This window comes from Anser anser (genome assembly GCF_964211835.1).
Source record: "Anser anser genome assembly, chromosome: 3".
NCBI lineage: Eukaryota > Metazoa > Chordata > Aves > Anseriformes > Anatidae > Anser > Anser anser.
Window position 1 is genome coordinate 26,478,314 of NC_139722.1, and position 19,104 is coordinate 26,497,417.

The 19,104-nt window shown below is 40.2% G+C and overlaps 1 protein-coding gene and 1 long non-coding RNA gene across 2 annotated transcripts in view; one reads left to right on the top strand and one right to left on the bottom strand.

Moving 5' to 3' along the window:
- The window catches only part of COL21A1 (collagen type XXI alpha 1 chain), a 130,546-nt gene extending 114,081 nt beyond the window's left edge, over positions 1–16,465 (bottom strand). The window contains exon 1 of the mRNA XM_083828287.1: positions 16,333–16,465. The gene's annotated coding sequence lies outside the window, so the exon portion shown is untranslated. The remainder of the gene's footprint in view (positions 1–16,332) is intronic.
- A 41-nt stretch (positions 16,466–16,506) lies between these two features.
- On the top strand, positions 16,507–17,868 carry LOC310896243. The gene is made up of 2 exons (XR_014581302.1): positions 16,507–16,601; positions 16,706–17,868. It is a non-coding gene; the product is annotated as an uncharacterized lncRNA (long non-coding RNA).
- The last annotated feature ends 1,236 nt before the right edge of the window (positions 17,869–19,104 follow it).

A 19,104-nucleotide genomic window follows, 5' to 3' on the forward strand; every position in this document is an offset into this window, starting at 1 on the left:
ATGCATGATTGTCACCAAAAGTGTGAGCTCACAGGCTTGCCTTCTGGTAGCCTCTGCCATGCCAGTAGCCTGTAAAGCTCCCGTAGAGGTCATGTAGTGTGTCTCTCTACCCTTGCCATGGTCACCCTTGCATTCAGCATTTCTAGTAAACATTTATTAGATCAGATATTAAAAACCTCCAGTGAAGAAGATTCCACACCCTACCAGGACAATCCAATGCTCAATTACCTGTGCAATTAGAGAGGACTTTCCCTGCCATTTACCTAATCTCTCTTGCTACAGTTTAGCATGCTGGTTCTTGTTACAACTTCATTAGGTGTGAAGAGCAGTTTATTTCCCTCCACTCTGCAGCAACCAATTACACATCTGAAGATCGTTATCACATCTCTCATCAGTCTTTGCTTCCCTAGACTATAAAAATCCAGCTCTTTTGCTATTTTCTCATGGGCTGTTTTCTAGAACTCCTGACTAAACTGCCTGCTGGAGCTGTGGTGTCCAAAATCACATATCGTGCAGACACCAGACACTGAAGCTGTAAACTACCATAAGATGACATCATATGTCTACAACACTCTAGTTCAGCATCCCAGAATGATGCTTGTCTTGAGTGTTGTTTAAATATAAACGCATATACAATTTGTAGGTTTCTTACTGACTGCTGCTCAGTTTCTGATCAGCAGCAACTCCTCAGTCCTTCCACAGAAACTCCGCTTTGCCAGTCTCTGTCACCTCATGCTCGGACATCACGTTTTGCACATATCTGTAATATACTGTATCCTATCAGAGTCTTCCTGGTTGAAAACTACATTTCTTAAGGAATATACTTAGCACAATTTTCACAATTCTTCAAATACATATCTTGTGCCCATTCTTTAGTTCAGTACTACGTATTTGCAAGACATAAAATAAGCATCCCCACAATCAGTAAGGATTGGGGAAAATTTTAGGTAAGCTTATTAAGCGAGTCTAATAAACCCACAATGTTTTCTCAGGCGTATGAAAGTTGGAAGACTTTCAGAATCAACCAGTGACTGGTTTTCTGGCCCGTGACATCCCTGAATCAGAGACCAGATCCTTTCAGCACTGTAAGTACCATGTACATCTAAGTATTACACAACTGTACAGGAGTAATCGGAAGTGGCCCATGGAGCAGATTTCTCCTTCTAGGTACAGAAACGAATATAATTGCAGTTATTACGAACACCTCTACTCTGCTTGTTATTGTAATGCCTGAACTCCCGTGCCACAAACTATCAAAGGAGCTTAAGTACATGTATGTAATGCCAGCGATCCATTTCACCCCTGTATCAGGATAAGGCAGATTTCTGTATGACGCAGAACGATATAAGGTAACGTAAATGATTTCATCTTGTCCCAACTAGATAAGCGAGGGTATCAAGCCAGCACAACCTGCCCACAAGCACTGAAATCACACCGCGAACAAGCACACTAACACCACACCAGCGACACGCTCCGCTCGCAGCTCCCTGTCAAAAAGAAGGCACGACACTTCGTTATCTCAGCCCCACGGCTCGCTGCCTCCCACCAGCCCGCACTGCAGCGGGGGCAGCTGCCTCGCCTCCCATCCCATCCCATCCCATCCCATCCCATCCCACCCCACCCTGTCTCCCCCCAACTCCACCGCGACCCCCGAGCCGAGGCAGCCCCGCGGGGGCTCCGGGCTCGCCCCTGCCTCCCGAAGGGGAACCTCGCAGCTTCCCCCTCGGCCCCAGCCGGCCGGTGCCGGCCGCGCTGCCCCACCTGAGGCGGGCTCGGCTCGCTGCGGCGTGGCTCTGCCCCACGCCAGCTCGGCGGCAGCCCCGGCCCCTCGCCGCCGCCGCAGCCGGCCCGGCCCGGCCCGCCCCGCCCGCTGCACCGCCCCTGCCCGCCTCCCGCCCGCCCGCCCCGGGGGCTGCAGGGGCCCGGCACGGCCCGGAGAGCGGCCTCCGAGCTGCAGGGGCGCACGGGTTGCTTGAGGCAGCCTGGTGACGGCGCACCTCCCGGTTCAACAAGTGGGGGGGGTGTGGGGAGATGGCGGCGGGCTGGGCGGCCAGGGCCACGGAGAGGTTCAGCTTTCTGCAGTGCAGCTGTCCCACAGACCGGCTGTGATCGCCACGCTGCCCTTTCCTCAGTCCGTGGTACTGCCAGAGCTCAGATGAGAAGCCTTTTTTTCTGTTCACGCAGAACTATTGGCGCTTGGTACCCAAAGGCCTCCTTCCCTCTTGGCCTCCTGCGCAACACACAGAACCGCAGAATGGCTGAGGTGGGAAGGGACCTCTGGAGCCCATCAGGTCCAGCCCCTGCCCAAGCAGGGCCACCTGGGCAGGCTGCCAAGGACCACGTCCAGGTGGCTTTTTAAAATCTCCAAGGAGGAGATTCCACAGCCCCTCTGAGCAGCCTGTGCCAGTGCTCAGCCACCTGCACAGTAAAGATGTGCTTCCTGATGTTCAGGTGGCACCTCCTGTGCCCCAATTTATGCTCTTCCCCCAGATCTTTCAGGCTTGCCTAAAACCCGTGCCTGTGTACAAGTTTGTGTTCGTGCAGTTCAGCCAGGAGACAAATCTAGGTTCAAACACAACCTCGGGTGTGCTCTGAGACGTAGCCTGTTTTGAGGATCACTGAACAGCAGCATCTTTTGTGAATCAACAAGGCACTAAGTGTCCATGTTATACACCCTCATACACAGAGGCACAGTCCACAAAAACATCTCCACATTTGGTAGAAAGAGCTATCACCTTCCAGTTAACTGCAAATAGAAAAGAATTTAAAAAATAAAAATAACAAAAATCAACACTCTCGTTGTCTGGCTAGCCAGACACAGCAAAGAAGCAAAAGATGAGTTTCATTCTAAATCTTACCCCAGAAATGCATCATTTAGGCACCTGAGAGGTACATCTTTGGCAGCAGCTCCTTGTTTCTTAATCCCACTCTGACCACACATTGAGAAAACTGATATACATTGCTTCATTTCTGAGCATATCTCAATTTGTGATCATGCAGTTTGATTGTTCTCAATGAACTCATTCAGTTATATGCATATACATATCTACCTAAACACACACACGTCTTCTGTGTATATGTTTTTCGTATTGAAAAGAAGAGCCATGAGAAGACAGATGTTTAAGAAATTCTGCATGTGAACTATCATAGAGTAGACAATACCTATTTTAGCTTAAAATGTTAAAAAATAAAAATAAATAACAACTATATCACTGACGGAGAACATAACAGCAAATGCCATCTCTAAGAGGGCTTAAATCTAACCAAATCAGTATTTTTCAACATGTTGCACCTCTGGGCTGTTGTTCGTAGTAAGAGAACATCTCTACTGACATCATTAACATTTTCCACCCTGCCCTCAAAACCAATATATTGTGAACCCTTAAACATGAATCAATTGCAAATTTGGTGTTCTGTTTAACAAATACATTTCCTGGGAATTTATTTCAAAACATTATAACACTATACGCATAAACTTTGCCTTTAACAGAGTCTACAATGAAGCCTGAAAAATTATAGCAGTGGTCCCAACTACAATTAGCCATCATATGACTTAAATCCAGCAGCGATAACCCAGATTTCACTAATGATTTTGTTTTTAACTTAAAACAGTGAGATAGGAATGTAAGTTATGCACAAAAGTGGATGTGAACATAGCCCCCAGTAGATTACTGTCATGCCATTACAATGTTTTTTCACCCATTAAGACTCTCCTACTATTAAATTACGAAAATGGTGAATTTTGGCTGATTATTTATCAATAATATTTGATATTTATAAGGGAAAAGAATAACATTGTCATGTAAAGCATAAAAAAGGTACGGTGTCCAATGTGATCATATGAAATAGAAATGAAATGAAAATCCAGTCTGAAATCTAAGCATGAACTGTGCACAAATTAGTCATTTTGAGGTCCCTGCTACATTCCCATCTTGCTTCAGGCAATCAGAAATTGTGTCATCCTCCTCCCACACTGTGAAAGCTCTCGATGTCTTTCTTTGTGTCAGGATTCTGTGGTTTCAAATTAGGTTTCTGGTTATTCTACAAACAAGTTACAGTAGCCAAGTCTATGTCAACAGAAAACTTTCCTTGTGGAAATTCTCAAGAGTTATACTAAACCCATAATACCTAAATATATTTAAGATTCAAGTTTTACTCACTGAAATTAAGACAACTACATTTAAAAACTTTTTCTCACATGTCTGTGTATCTCTTCGTGAAAAACTAATCACATTCTGCAGCCCTTATTCTTCCTTGCTAAAGCAATATTTTAATTTTGCTACTTTTTCCTCAGTGAAGTTTGAAAGGACAGAATATTACAAGTGAAACAGAAACATAGCTTTGCGGTTTTAACTGAAATGCTTGGAAAAGATAAAATATGCATTAATGTACAGTTCTTTATTGCATAGTTCTGCTTCTGTAACAGCTTGTACGGGAGTGGCTTTACTCAAAAGATGGCACGGTGTATTGGTGTGTATATTAGTGTTTGCAGGGAATAGTCCTGAGGATGTGAGTAATGGGGGTAGCGTGACTCATCCATGTAGAAATCTTATGAAGGTCAATTCTCCCAAGACCCATCTCACCAACCACAAGTTCTCCACCTCCTTTTCTCACAGCAGCAACACAGGGTCCTCTCCCATGCCCTTTGGTGTGGGACTAACTGGTTGCATGACATGGTGGGGCAGGAAAGACTGGTTCATGAAATAGCATCTTTTAAATTCATCAACTGTCTTGTTCAATAGTTAAAAAATGTATCCGTTTAGATTATTTCCAAAGTAATACAGTGCTCAGGTAATTTGAAAGATTTACATAAACTTCTGCATTTGTTACTAGTAAGTACGTGTAAAACAGTGACATTTCAGTGTATTACAGAATACTAGGCTGGTATCAATTGTACATTCAAGCATAAGGATATTTTCTACTGGTTTCAAATGTAATTTCTAGTTTTCAGATGTAGCCAGCACAAACTTTCTGTGTCAATGATTTCTTTACTTTTGGCCAGACTTAGAGCCAGCCAATAAATAGTAGGAAGCCAGCCAGGAACCAGTAGGCCCAGAGATAAGTGCTGATGCTGAACCAGCCAAATTTACAATTGCATATGATAATTTTCATGGGACCAATACTTCTGTTGACCTCAGCAGATACCTAATGAATAAAGAGCACTACACTCCTCATAAACATACGCTTGCCTGTGAATGGCAATATTTAGTGAGTGTTTAGGCTGTACAGGATCACACCTTGCATCCTAATAATGTCCACTGCATTTTAGACAGATATAACTTTAAGCTGTATATGAAATCACAGTAAATTCACGAGTTGCAGTAATCACACTGCTTAGAATTTACACTATAGAAAACTAGCAATGCAAGACATTTACTTAACTCTGCTGTCAGCAACCACACCACATTCTTTAAATCATCTCTGCAAGATCAGATTATTTTTTAAGGGACAGAAGCTTGAGAACTTGATTGCATACCAGCGGTTCTGTATTTTGCATTACCTCTCCAATAAATATACTTTGGTTTACCATATAGGCACAGCCAAGTCTCTGAAATGAATTCTGCATTATCATGATGAGAGCAGGGGCTGGGGCTGGGAAAAGAGAAACTAGAGCTAATGCATGAGAAATAAACAACTGGAAAATAGTAGTTGGAGCTGAGGATTTGCAAAACAGAAGTTTCCACAATCTCTGTCATTTAAGCCATTGCTTAAAAAAGCTTGATGTTTGGAAATTTGTATTTCCATAGTTAAAGTGATAGCCCTTCACAGTTTAATGATGATAACGTAGGCAATATGGGCAATAGACACAAACACTTGAATTCAGTGCCCGCTTTAAGAGCCCTGGCTCTCTACAAAAACACTGAGATTTCTGCAGTAGATGACAAAGAACATTTGCATTAAGTCTTTATCCTTCATTAGTACTACAAATTTAAGATGAAGTTACATAAGGTGAGTAACCCTCATGGATTAAATAGGTCTTTTCAAAAAAAAAAGAGAGTTAATACATTTGATTTTTAGTAACTGTAGTCATTAACACAGAAGAAGGTGAGTATTTAAAATGCACAGAAACTTAAACTTGGAAAAAAAATTTAGTCTTTGCCCTTAAGGCCTTGGCACATTTTACAGAAATCTTAGAGATTTCCATTCACAAAGGAAAAACAAAAAAGAGCTAGGCTCCCCTCTCCTCACTGCATAATATTATATTAAATCAGTAGGCCCGTGTAAACCTTTAAAACTTTTCAGAGTACAACTCTCAGCATGATTTAAAATACAGACTTTGGTCCCAGGTATATAATTTTTATATAGCCGTGATGTACAGAAAGTTCCCCCAGTTAAAATCACAGTTAAAATCACTCTGATTTGCCATTAAAAAAAAAAAAAAAGTAAGACTCACCATGGATAGAAGGCTACACATATTATACTCCACTACTTTACGTAGAGTAGGGAACTTCCAGCTTCAAAAGCTGTTCTGTGACTTAGGCATCCTGTAAACCACACCATGAGCTATTTTATCCTCTTGTGGATTAATGTAATCCATATTGACCAGCTGAAGCTCAGGTCTGAATTTAGACCTGCTGTAGGCAAAAAGTGTTTCCAATATATTTGCACTGGCTAAAACACAAAATTTTGCCTGTGATGTGATCATTAACTTAACAGCAGCTCAATAGCATGCTGGCCCCAAATCTGATTTTGATGTAAGAAGAATCATTCTAGGAAGCACCTCCACAGGGAAGTGCTTCGTTTTAGCAGTGGATTTCTATGTTGATGCTTTGGATATAAGGGGAAGAAAGCTCAGTCCTGCCTGAGAACGCTAGCCTGCCATTCACAGTGGTTCTGGCTGGTGACTTCTGTACATAAAAAGCAATCACCAGCAAGTCAGACAAGCCCAGGATTTCTGACCTAGCATATTCCAGAACTGAAGAACAGGGTAGAGTTTAGAAAATACTGTACATAAAAAGTGTGCTTAAAAATTAGTCCTTTTCAATATTATTTTATAGGCAATTCTCAATGTGAAAAGCCTGTAAGTTTAAAAAATTGCCTGGCTTGCCATTATTATTTTAAACAGAAGAAAGGATGAGCAATTCCTGTATCATTCCACTCAAGAGATGACCTGAGTGTGGTTGAAACTGCTGCGTTGCCTGTGGCACCAGTAATTCAGAGGGCAACGTGTGCCCGGGAACTCCAAAGCCTGAGTGAAAATTAACTTTGTAAATGGCTTGGCAAGAATTTTACAGTGAACAAATTGAATGCGGTGCATGTGATGATAGCTCCAAGCAACAAACAGAAACTGTCACATAAAACTTCACAGGTTTCTTGTTTGTTTCTTCAGGGATAAAACAAGAAAGATTGCTAATGAAATTGGAAAATACTGAAGGACTTCAGGGTGCACGGACCAGAAGAGTGAGAAAATTTGTTTTCTTAGCTGGCCCCAATCTACATGATGTTTACAGACAAAGTAGACTTCAGAGGCACTGAATGGAAGAACAGCCAATACTGAGGGGAGCCAGCTTACAGGAGAAGAAAATCTGGTGTTACTGTAAGACTGGTGACAGATTTTGGAAGGACCTTGGCAACCCTAGAGCTTCTTTCTGAGTTTCCTGTAGCACCGGAGACATCCATGGTTGGGAAGTGGCAGAGATGTTACACAGGTTGCTGACGTGCCAGAAAGAAACAGTGCTCAGGGGGCTGGGCTGAAGAAATTGTGCTTAATACTAACCCTCTGCCACAGCAGATGAGAAGAGAAATGCGGCTTACTTTGCATGCTTCCTTTCACAACTGATTTGTGTGTATGTGTTGTTACGGTACTAACATTTCTAATCAAGATGTTTGGGTAAGGGATTTCATCCAAGTCATAAGATTCCCCAGAGCACTAATGAAACGAGCTTGCTTCTGGATAACATTTGAGCGCTCAAAGTCAATAAAAAGAAGTGTGACCTCCTGAAGCAATGGCCTTGCTGGCAGGGTGAAGAGAAAGAAATTCTCCCATTACTCTCGTTCTGAGGAATGGGTCAGAATGGAATTAGAAAGACAATAACTCATCATGTAAATACATCTGTAAGGTTAAGAACCACTCTTTGAAATTGGAGCTGCTCTTTTCCAGAACTTTCATTCAAGCTAGATGAAGAATTTGAGACCTGAGAGAAAGGAATGACCAGGAGCTAAAGGAAGATCCAGCCACGGGGAGAGTACACAACAGAGCTGGTGGTTCAGAGCCACTTAGAAAGACTGAACTCAAAACTGGTGGGGAAACCCAGGAGTGAAAAAAGTCTGGGAACAGACCCAGCAGAAATGTCCACAGAAAGGAATGAAAGCAAGTGAACAGAGCAATTATTTTGTACCTTGTCTTCTCCAAGTATAATGAAGAGCTGAACAGGTATGATGAGAATAGCAATGAAGCATAATTCATGGAATAGGAGCCCCACCCCCTCTGAATTTTCTAGCATATCACATAGTAGTTAAAAAGAAAATAAATTTCATGCTGGAGGATGGCTAGAAGCAACAATCACCATGATCTTCCATGGTCACAATTGTATTAAACATCTGATACAGACATGAAGGGACATAAAGATTTCTCTTTACAGAAGTCTTAATTCACAGAGACATAGAGATCACCCACTTTATTCTACAAGAGACACTTTGGATAAAAGATAAGGACCAAAATATAGTTTTCATTTACCCAATACGTGGATATTCTTTAAAGTGGGGGAGGAGAGGGGATAAAAACAATTGTTATAGATAACCTATGGATTGTTTCAGTGATACAGACTGCCTTTTAGACTCTTGAAAGCACTAGGGACATTTCAGATGTTTGTAAAGAGTATAACTCAAGTCCCGAGGATCAAAAAACATCCTCACATCCTCAAATGACTTCATTTGTTCCCATAAAACATGGGTGGAACATCTGGTAGGAGTGGAAAGTACTCCACAACTTTCTAAAAGCCAGAGTTTAAATTTGTAAGAAATAATGCTCATTTACAAAAAATCTCACAGTTTTCCTGAGACAAAAAGTCAGCAATGGTGGGCTGGAGCCTTGTGTCCAAAAATATGGAAGAGTAAAATAATGGAAAGTTCCTACAGATGTGAGGAGGGTGCAGAGACTTCTACAGGAGCTTCATGTGAAATTTTTACAGAGCAGAAAATACAAGCTACTCTTTTGGACTGGGAAACAGTCAGAAGATAAGCCTGAAGGATGAAGGGGCTTCAGAAGTATGCTGTGCCAGAACCATTCTAACTACTTGACATAAACCTGTGATAACTCAAAGGTTTTTGTTAAGTTTATACTTAAAAAAAAAAAAAAAAAAGTTCAATGGGCACAGAACAGAAACTGTGAAAGCAAAAATTTAAAAAGATCCATGAAAGTTCATTTATTTAGTTACTACGGCGATCCCCCATTTTTGTCATAAACTTGCTGGGTATAGAACTGACAGGTACATAGGCCTGGGATTCCTGCAGTGCCTCTTAGGACGTCTGTGAATTCACAAGCTGCCTAAATAAGCATTCAAATAACACTACGAGGCTGGAAAGTGAAAAGTAGTTATATATATATTCAGCTACAAACCTAGTGAGAATAACTTCACCATGAAGTTGAGATGACTTCTAAGAATTTTGTGAAGTTACTTTGCAAAGTAGCCTTTCAGTGACACCAGAGAAGGCTTTTAGCTGACCTAGACAGAGGTACTACCTGAGCAGTCGTATTCTGTCTCCTCTAAGGAAAAGTCCACGAAGCAGATGGAAACATTCAAAGAATTTCAAGCTAGATCACATCAGTCTCAGTCCCACTACAGGCTAAACCTATAATCAAATACTGAACCCAACTCAGCAGATGAATGTGGCTGCTTGTGCCAGATGGAAGACTGCGTAGATTCCTAAGGGTTACAGAAAAAAAAAAATCTGAAAAATAATTTTACATCAGTTATTAAAATGGTTAGTGAAAGTCAATAAAAGTCGTTCATTACTATTCATTCTTAAAAATGGTAGCTTAAGGCAAGATGAGGGCATGTAAATTAAAGGATTATAAATGAGGGGAAAAAAAAAAAAAGCTGTCAAGGAACCTCAGAAAATCATAGTTCCAGTCCTAAATGATTTCTACAAGGTGTTTGCCTAATTTATTCTTATCTAGCATTATTTATTTACTTATTATTGCATGTTACGTCCACAACTCTTATTTTATCCACCTTGGACTTAAAGAGATCCATCTAGATCATTTTTTTTTAATTTCCCAATTTTAAGAGCAATAAAATAGCCCTGTTTACTACACGCCTTCACAAATATAAAGTCAAAAGTCCACTTAACACTTTAAGAACCATATATTTTTCATATTAATTATAAATTAATAATATTTAAGTTCTTATAAATTGTGTGTCCCTGTCCTTGAAACTACAGAAGCCAATGTGAGTAACGGCAAAGTCAGACATTGAAAAACAGTGCATCTGTGCTAGAGAAAGAATTTATAAGAGTGAGATCTGGTCCTGTTGAAAATCTGTGACGGAACTGCCGTGGGTTTCCTTAGGGCTAGCACTTGAGACTGGGAGATATATCTCAGTGTCAGTGACTTGATTTAAATACAGGGTCATATAGGTCCACTTTCTTTCCTACTTCTCCCTCTCTCTCTCTTTTTTGTTTGTTTTTTTAAGACTCAGAATCATAGAATATCCCACGTTGGAAGGGACCCATAAGAATCATCGAGTCCAACTCCTGACACCACACAGGTCTACCCAAAAATTCAGACCATATGACTAAGAGCACAATCCAAACAATTCTTAAATCCCGACAGGTTCGGTGCCATAACTATGTCCCTGGGGAGCCTGTTCCAGTGCACGACCACCCTCTCAGTGAAGAGCTTCTTCCTGATGTCCAGCCTGAACCTCCCCTGTCACAGCTTGACACCATTCTCACGGGTCCTATCACTGGTCACTAAACAGAATAGATCGGTGCCTGTCCCTCCACTCTCCCTCGCGAGGAAGTTGTAGACTGCGATGAGGTCTCCCCTCAGCCTCCTCTTCTCCAGGCTGAACAGGCCCAGTGACCTCAGCTGCTCCTCATATGTCTTCCCCTCTAGGCCCTTCACCATCTTTGTAGCCCTTCTCTGGACGCTCTCCAACAGTTTCATGTCCTTTTTGTACTGTGGTGCCCAGAACTGCACACAGTACTCGAGGTGAGGCCGCGCCAGCGCAGAGTAGAGCGGGACAATCACTTCCCTCGACCGACTAGCAATGCCGTGCTTGATGCATCCCAGGACACGGTTGGCCCTCCTGGCTGCCAGGGCACACTGCTGGCTCATATTCAACTTGCTGTCAACCACAACCCCCAGATCCTTCTCTGCGGGGCTGCTCTCCAGCGTCTCGTTGCCCAGTCTGTACATATAGCCAGGGTTGCCCCATCCAAGGTGCAGGACCCAGCACTTGCTCTTGTTAAACTTCATGTGGTTGGTGATCGCCCAGCTCTCCAATCTGTCAAGATCTCTCTGCAAGGCCTTTCCACCCTCAACAGAGTCCACAACCCCTCCCAGTTTGGTATCATCAGCAAATTTGCTCAAAACACCTTCTAGTCCTACATCCAAATTGTTTATAAAAACATTGTAGAGAACTGGCCCTAAAATGGAGCCTTGGGGGACCCCACTGGTGACCAGCTGCCAACCTGATGCAACTCCATTTGTCATAACCCTTCGATCCCTACCCATCAGCAAATTGCTCACCCATCATATGATGTTTTTTATCTAGCTGTATGCTGGACATTTTGTCCAGTAGGATCCTATGGGAAACCGTGTCAAAAGCTTTACTGAAATCCAAAAAGATTACATCAGCTGGTTTCCCTTGACGACTAGATGGGTGATCTTATCATAAAAGGAAATCAAATTTGTTAAACAGTTAAGGAGTTTCATTTTGTTGTTGTTGTTGTTGTTTTTGTGGGTTGTAAGTGAATGGATATATAAAATTAAGAAGCACATGGCTAACTAAGTAAACTGCTTATTTCATGTTTTAGCCTCCCACATGGAAGTCCTGTATTTACTAAAGTATAATAGAAGTTTGTGAGAAGTACTCCCATTGCATCGTACTTTCTGTCAGATTGTTCAAGATATTATATATTTACTTTCTAACGAAAATCCATTTATATCCGTAAGTGTATATAAAATAAAAATCATGATTTCCAGTATTATAAATGACAGTGCTGGGAATTATTCAAGGTTTGCAATGTTTTTCCAGGAGCATATTTTACAACTAACACACACGCTTTTTATTTTTATTCCATTATTTTAATACTGCATATGTAAGCACCCATATTTTATTATGCTCCTCCTGACAGCTCCAAGAAGCAGCCACCATATGTTAATTTTATACTGAATACTAAATCCTAACAATGTCAACCATCTACTTACTTAATTACCTGAGCATAAAGACAGCTGTCAAAGTGTGATAAACGAATAACTTTATTACAGAAATTAGATAACAGAGATTTTTGTCAAAGGCCGTTATACATTTAAGTTAATCAGAAATATTCAAGAGGGGTCTAAGATTCAATGGGTATTTTCAACACAGATGCCTGGAACAATTCCATGGTAGCATACGTACGGAATCTCCAGAACTGTTAATTTTTCCCTCTTAGGCTGCCTAACAGACACAAGTTCCCAGTAAGTAAATGGATTATTCCTCTACTTCTCTTTCAAAAGCTAAAATATCATCACAGAGCCAGGAAAACATGGAAAGCATGGAAAAAGGTAGGGGAAAAAATCAGGAAAAAGTAAATAAAATTGAATTGCATTTGAGGAAATATATACTCCTGAAATGACACGCTGACTCAGTGCTGGAAGGCTTCTCTGGCTCCCTGGTGGCTTGCTGCAATGTCTCAATGATTTTCTGACTTCTTTTCAAGTCTTCTGGACCCTGGGTATTCCAGAGAACAGGCATGAATTTTCTTTCCAATTCTGTAATTTTAAGTGCTACTGCTCTAAGTATAATCGAGTCCATCCTGTTATTACTCAAGGTTAGGCAATAAACTGCTGCAATAAAATTGTGACTGTAGCATAAAAGCTGATCCCAGTGTCTTTAGGGACTTGATTTCTGGAAACTTAGCAAGTGAAAGGACAATTATACTTTCCTTAAAGATCAACAGATATTAACATTCTTCTCATCATTGCTGGGTACTGCCCTTTGGCATAGAGGAAAAAGATGACAGAGTATGTTTTGTGTGGCACTGAGCTGGTTTTGCCTGGTAGTTTTGGTTTTGTTTACAAGTATCATGGTAAACTGGAATCAAATAATTAAAAGGATGACAGCTGAGAAATAAAAACTCATTTAAAGAAACTCCAGAAAAAAATGTTAGAATGGACCTTAGAGAAGAAAAGAAATGATTATGAGCTTCTTTTTATAAGGGTTTAGTTTTACGTTGCAATACACTGAATTCTACCGAAAGCCAAGAAAAGGGAAGGGATGGTTTTGCATATGAGCTAGGAAAAAAATAAAAGCAAAACAAAATAAACTAAAGAAAGAAATAAACAAAACACAAAATGCTGTTATGAATAAGCCAAATGAAGACGACTGCCATTACAACCTCTCAGCAGCCCCAAAGGGAGGGAGGAAAGACAAGGTGGTGAGGTGGGACCGCAGAATGAGTCATTCCAGGGTTGGTTTCTGAAAGGTCAGTGGGGAACGGGACAGGGACCAATCAACATTAGTCAATTGCTCTGTGAGTTAACATTTCCCCCACCCTGGCTTTTTTCTCGGGTTCCAGCATGTCCTTCCACTCAACATTTTTTATTTGGAAAATTTGGACTATTTCATTGGAAAACGTATATGCTTAGAGTGGATAGAAGCAGTTTTGTAAACCACTGCACTTCCAAAGCCCATGTCAGCATCATGCAATGTCACTAAAGCCATAACTTCTCCTGGACTAACAGCATTAGCCCATGAGTATTCTCTTCATTTTTTGTATAAGTTAATGATGTTCCTGTTTGGTTATACTTTGTGTTAAGCTGTTGTTTATTTAAATAGACAAAGGAATAACAACAACAAAATAGCACAAGCAAAAGATAATAATTCTGTGTTTTCTCTAAATGAAAAAATATTCCCGTCTCAACAGCTGAGTGTAGTGTGTCTTAAATTCCATTTTTCCTTAATACAGAAAGCAAGGATGAAAAATAAACGTACTTGACAATGTGACAGCATTTGAGTACAGTACAGCACTCCAAGTGTCCCTCGCAATATGTTCAGAATTCAACCCCCCTCTAGGGTTTGAAACTTCCAACCACCAGCCCTACAGAGCTCAATGGAATATGAAGATGCATTCCCAGATCAAATTCTGACAAAATCAAATATTTTATAAAATGAAACTAATATCAAGCTCGTGTCTATACTCCCCACTCCCCTGACACCACCCCCCCCACACCCCAAAAAAAAAAAAATTGTTAATTTCTGGATCCTCTATACTCTCTCAAAGGGAGAGAGTATCAAAATGGCATGGTAAGGGGACACAACTGACAAATACACCCTATTCTAGCATCTCTTCTGCAGCTGAGGAATCAAAAATCCATGTGAACTCATATGGATTTTTATATTTATTCATTTCTTCTTCCTCAGCCTCAGTTTTGGAAATTTGTTTTTTGTCCTAAACATAATTATTTTTTTTAAGTATTATCATTCACCTGTTCAGCTTTTCCTTGCTAAAAATACAAATTGTGGATCCAGTAGAGATGCTGGTTTGGATGAAGGCTGACATGAAAACACGTACCAGGAAATAGACTCAGTGGGACCCTGCTCTAACAGGGCTGACCACTGCTGTGGTCCCTCTGTGCCACCACCCCCACAACTGAGGCTGACTGGGAGAATTGAGTCTGTCCAGTACATTTGGACCTGATTAATGCGCAAGCCTTCATTGAATGTGCCCAGAAAACTACCTTTCTTATTTTATTATCTTGCATAAAAATATATACACAATTGGAAAATATCATTTTCTAACCCTTACCGTTCTTGTCTGTTAGCACTAGAATGAGTACTGCTCAGTTTTTTAAAAAATAAAAAGCAACACTATTTGCAGCTATCATAGCTGTTTGCAGAGAGCTTATTTTATTTACCAACTTCTACTGATCATCAAATACAGATAAATCAAGTTGAGCATAAAATTGCATATAGAATATAAATTTTTGTGTATTCTTCCATGCAGGTTCAGCAGTATCATATCTTCAGATTTAAACTCAAAGATTAGGTAAAATTTAGGTATAAGTTGTTTTGCCTAAAACTATGTGCCAATGTGGTATACAACTTATAACAGTTATAAATAACAACATTTTCACAATGTTGTGTATATCTAGCAGTGGTATTCAAAGTGGAATAATAGAGCTAGAAGAAATTAGTTTAAAAAAGGGAGTAGGAGTCATGCCAGTGCAAGATTCAACAGTTTGTTTCCTTCATCCAATTCTTTGCAGAGATTTCAGTGTGCTGTTGAATAGCTTGCGCCTGATATAGATGACCTCATTTTAGTTATTATGATTTGGCATTCGTTGTCCTCTAAAGAAAGAATTCTAGAAATATGCTATTGGGTACTATCCTCACACTCTGAGAGGGTAAAATAAAAGCATTCCAGATCAGTCACCCCACATACAGCTAGAGGTAATCCTCCAGATGCTGAGTACGATCCATTCCACCACATACACTGCCCACCTGCAAGGCTGTTTTTTCAGAGGGCCACTATCCTCACAGCCTCAGAATAATAAAACACATAATAAAGAAGTTCTTGGACATTGATTTTAATAGGACAAAAACATTTGTGGGGACTAACCGTACTGGTTACTGCATCTTATGCTGGCCAGGCAGTGGAAGAAATCAGGAGTGCCAGAGAGAGTAGAGAAGGAACAGAGGGAGATTTGAAGCAGGGTTATTTGGACAGCAGATGTAAAGGACAAATTTTGGCAACAAGGCTAAATCCACTGTAAAAAAATAAAAATAAAAATAAAAATGGTGACAACAGTGGTTCTATTTCTTCCTTGCACATTTTATAGAGAAAGTATTTAAAAACAAAACAAATTCACAAGAACAAAAAATAAAATAAAAAAGAACACAGGACGTGAACCAAAATATTATATCCTTTTAAACCCCCTGGATCTTTTGGGTGAGCCCTAGGCTTTCTGGGATTTACAGTGGATGGATTACATATTCCAAATTATTTTCCAAAGAGGAATTATGTTCAGTTGCCATAACAGGAGGTGTACAGACATGAGAAGCATACTGGATCACAATCTTATCTTAGGCTGGTCTGCTTCTGAGAGAATTACACATACACAGGGAACCATGTAGACTGAAACATATTTCTAGCAGAAAAAAATTAAAGATGAAAACTTACCTCTTAGGTCTTGGTCACCTTCAAAGCCAACTAGTCCATACAAGCTCTGTCCCCTTTATCTGCATTTTCACTATGGTCACCCAAAATCCAATGAATACAGTTGCAGAGACTAACCATACCAGGTGGCTTTAATTACTACGAAAATCATCACCTGCCCTCTAAGTCTCTTAACTACTCACCCACTGTGTTATAAGTGGTGCAACTCCTTCCTGGAGCTGGCAAACCTGCCTTGAGTTACAAACCCAGCAAAACAAAGGGACAGCTACTGGGTAAGAACAACCAAACCAAGGACCTGGATTACCCAGGAACATGTACCTTGGAAAAGGATCTGCATATCCTCAATACTCACAGACAAGGTATTTTTTAACTATAGCAACACTGAGAAGGTAGAAGACATGCACATCCTCATCACATCTCTCCTGTTCAAAGAAGAAGCAAGAGAACAGCAGCTGAAGCAGTGGGCCCAGTGAAGTCTCCAGCTTCAGCACTAGTGCTCATCCTCCAAAAAGTGCAGGAAGAAATGCATGAGATGACAAGGCAGCCCAGGTCCTTTCCCTCTCTGAAAATGCTCAGAGGAGGAGAATAAAAAGAAAGAAGGGACACAAATACGAGCATGCAGAAGCTTCCTTATGTTTATATATGGAAAGGGAAAAAGAGTTAAAAAACTTTCCTGTTTATTATCTCTTCAGATATGTTATTTTCAAATGCATTCAGCTCAGGTGGAAAATTCAAGTAGTGTTGCTAAACAATAGTTTAAACGTTGTCTAAACTAATCTGTCCATATGCTTCTATGTTATGTTTGAGTATGTTTTTTTCTGATGTACTTCTGCCACCCAGTGGATTACTCATATGAAAACTCCCCTTAGGGTTTATTTCAAAAGATTTCCTAGAAAACCTGTTTTTTTGTATGATTTTGAGCAGGTAGCTAATGCGAGGTCTTCAGTGAGCAGCCATAAGTGTGAGCTTCCTAGTGTGAGCAGCAGATTAAAAGGCTGATTAGCAGAGCAGGGAAAAGAGACCATATAAAGTTAAGTACTTTGGAACATAAATTTCAGGTTTCTGTTTCTTTTTTTTTTTTTTTTCCCCACCACAGTTCCCTTGTTCCTCAGTTTCACATCTATGAAGGAGACATGAAAATATTCCTTTGCCATATAATGTCCCATCAAATCAAACTGGCTCATCTTTGAGAAACATAGAATCTACTCCAGCAACACCTGCCTGACAAAAGTCCTTTGGAAAGTAAACGATTTTTTTTTTTCTAGTAACAGCTCAAATATCATGAATTAAGAAAGCCTATAACCACCGACTGAAGTCAGCAGAAGATTGAAAAAGTGTTCCTAAGGGAGCATTATCTCTTCTGTACTCTGAGCAGTAAACTGAAGCAAAGTTGTGTTATAAGAAATGTAATCAGGCTTGAACTGAGCTTTTCCTAACATTGGAAAATTTGATATTCCAACACTGAAAGTAAAGGAAATTTTGCTGTAAAATAGCAATTAAATTAATTTTCCACTAAAAGGCTTCCTAAAGCTTGTTAAAACTCTTGTAAATAAAAAGAATGGAAGAATCCTAGCCTTTGCTTTATCTTCAACAACACATACCAGATGTAAAAAGGGAAAGCTTTACAGAAGACTCTGAACAAGGTCATGCTATGAAATCATCACCTAACTCTGCAAAGCTTTACATATAACTAGCCATAACAGTTGTGCACACAACTTAGTGTTTACAGGAGTAGAACTCACAAGAGAGTTTATTACAAGTCTCTCAAATATTCACCCTTTACACAGGGATAGAGGCCAATCTATGGGATGAATTTTTCCTCACTGAAATAGAGAAATTGGAAATGTTAAACACTAATATTAAATTAAAGTATAAATACCTGTCCCTCTCACTCCAGTTCCCCTAAATGATTAATAGAGGACAGCACTTCTAGGAAAAATCATTGATAAACCTCATTGCCTATTGTCATTTTGTTTACGTACATATAGATTCCTACAAAAGCTGAACCACACACAACACAATCTCTGACAGAGATTTCAGCTCACATCTCCTAAGAAGCCTGCCTGAAGAACCAGTTCAAAGTGAGGGGACAAGGATAAATTTCACCCGTGGAATGTGTTACAGGGAATTTTCTGACAAGAAGCTCAGTACCAAAACCACTGCCAGCATTCACAGGCATACTTACTCTGGAAACAGATATTGAGCATTGCTGACCCCTTGTCTCTCAACCCACATCAAGACTTCCTCACCACAGAGAACTGAAACAGCTGGCAATGACGACTGAAGCATCCACCCACATTTCCAGCATGTTAAAAGGCAAATTAGTCTTGTTTATTGCACCAGTTTCCAAATTAATGCAATTTCATTTTCACTGGGTGGTCATCATTGGTTAGTTGAACAGGTTGTGATACCTTTGCAGAAAACAACAGTTACACTGCACACCTTGAAGTGCATTATACATCCATGTTAACAAGTAATTTTCTTCTTATTTTCTTCAGCCAACAATCACATCAGTCAGTTTAATTCATTTGTAACTTTTGCCTCCAAAGTGAAAGGAAATATTTCTGCAGTATTGCTGAGGTGAGGTTAAAACCATGAAATACACTATTCCTGGGAAAAATAATAATAATAATTTAAAAAAAAAATCATTCTTAAGCAGTGATAGCACACACAGTGGTTCAGGTAAGTTCTTATTAGTTGCTTCTCTGACTTCTGCTTGACCCAGAAATAAAAAAACACAGAACAGAAAGCACATAACTTGTAATATATACATAT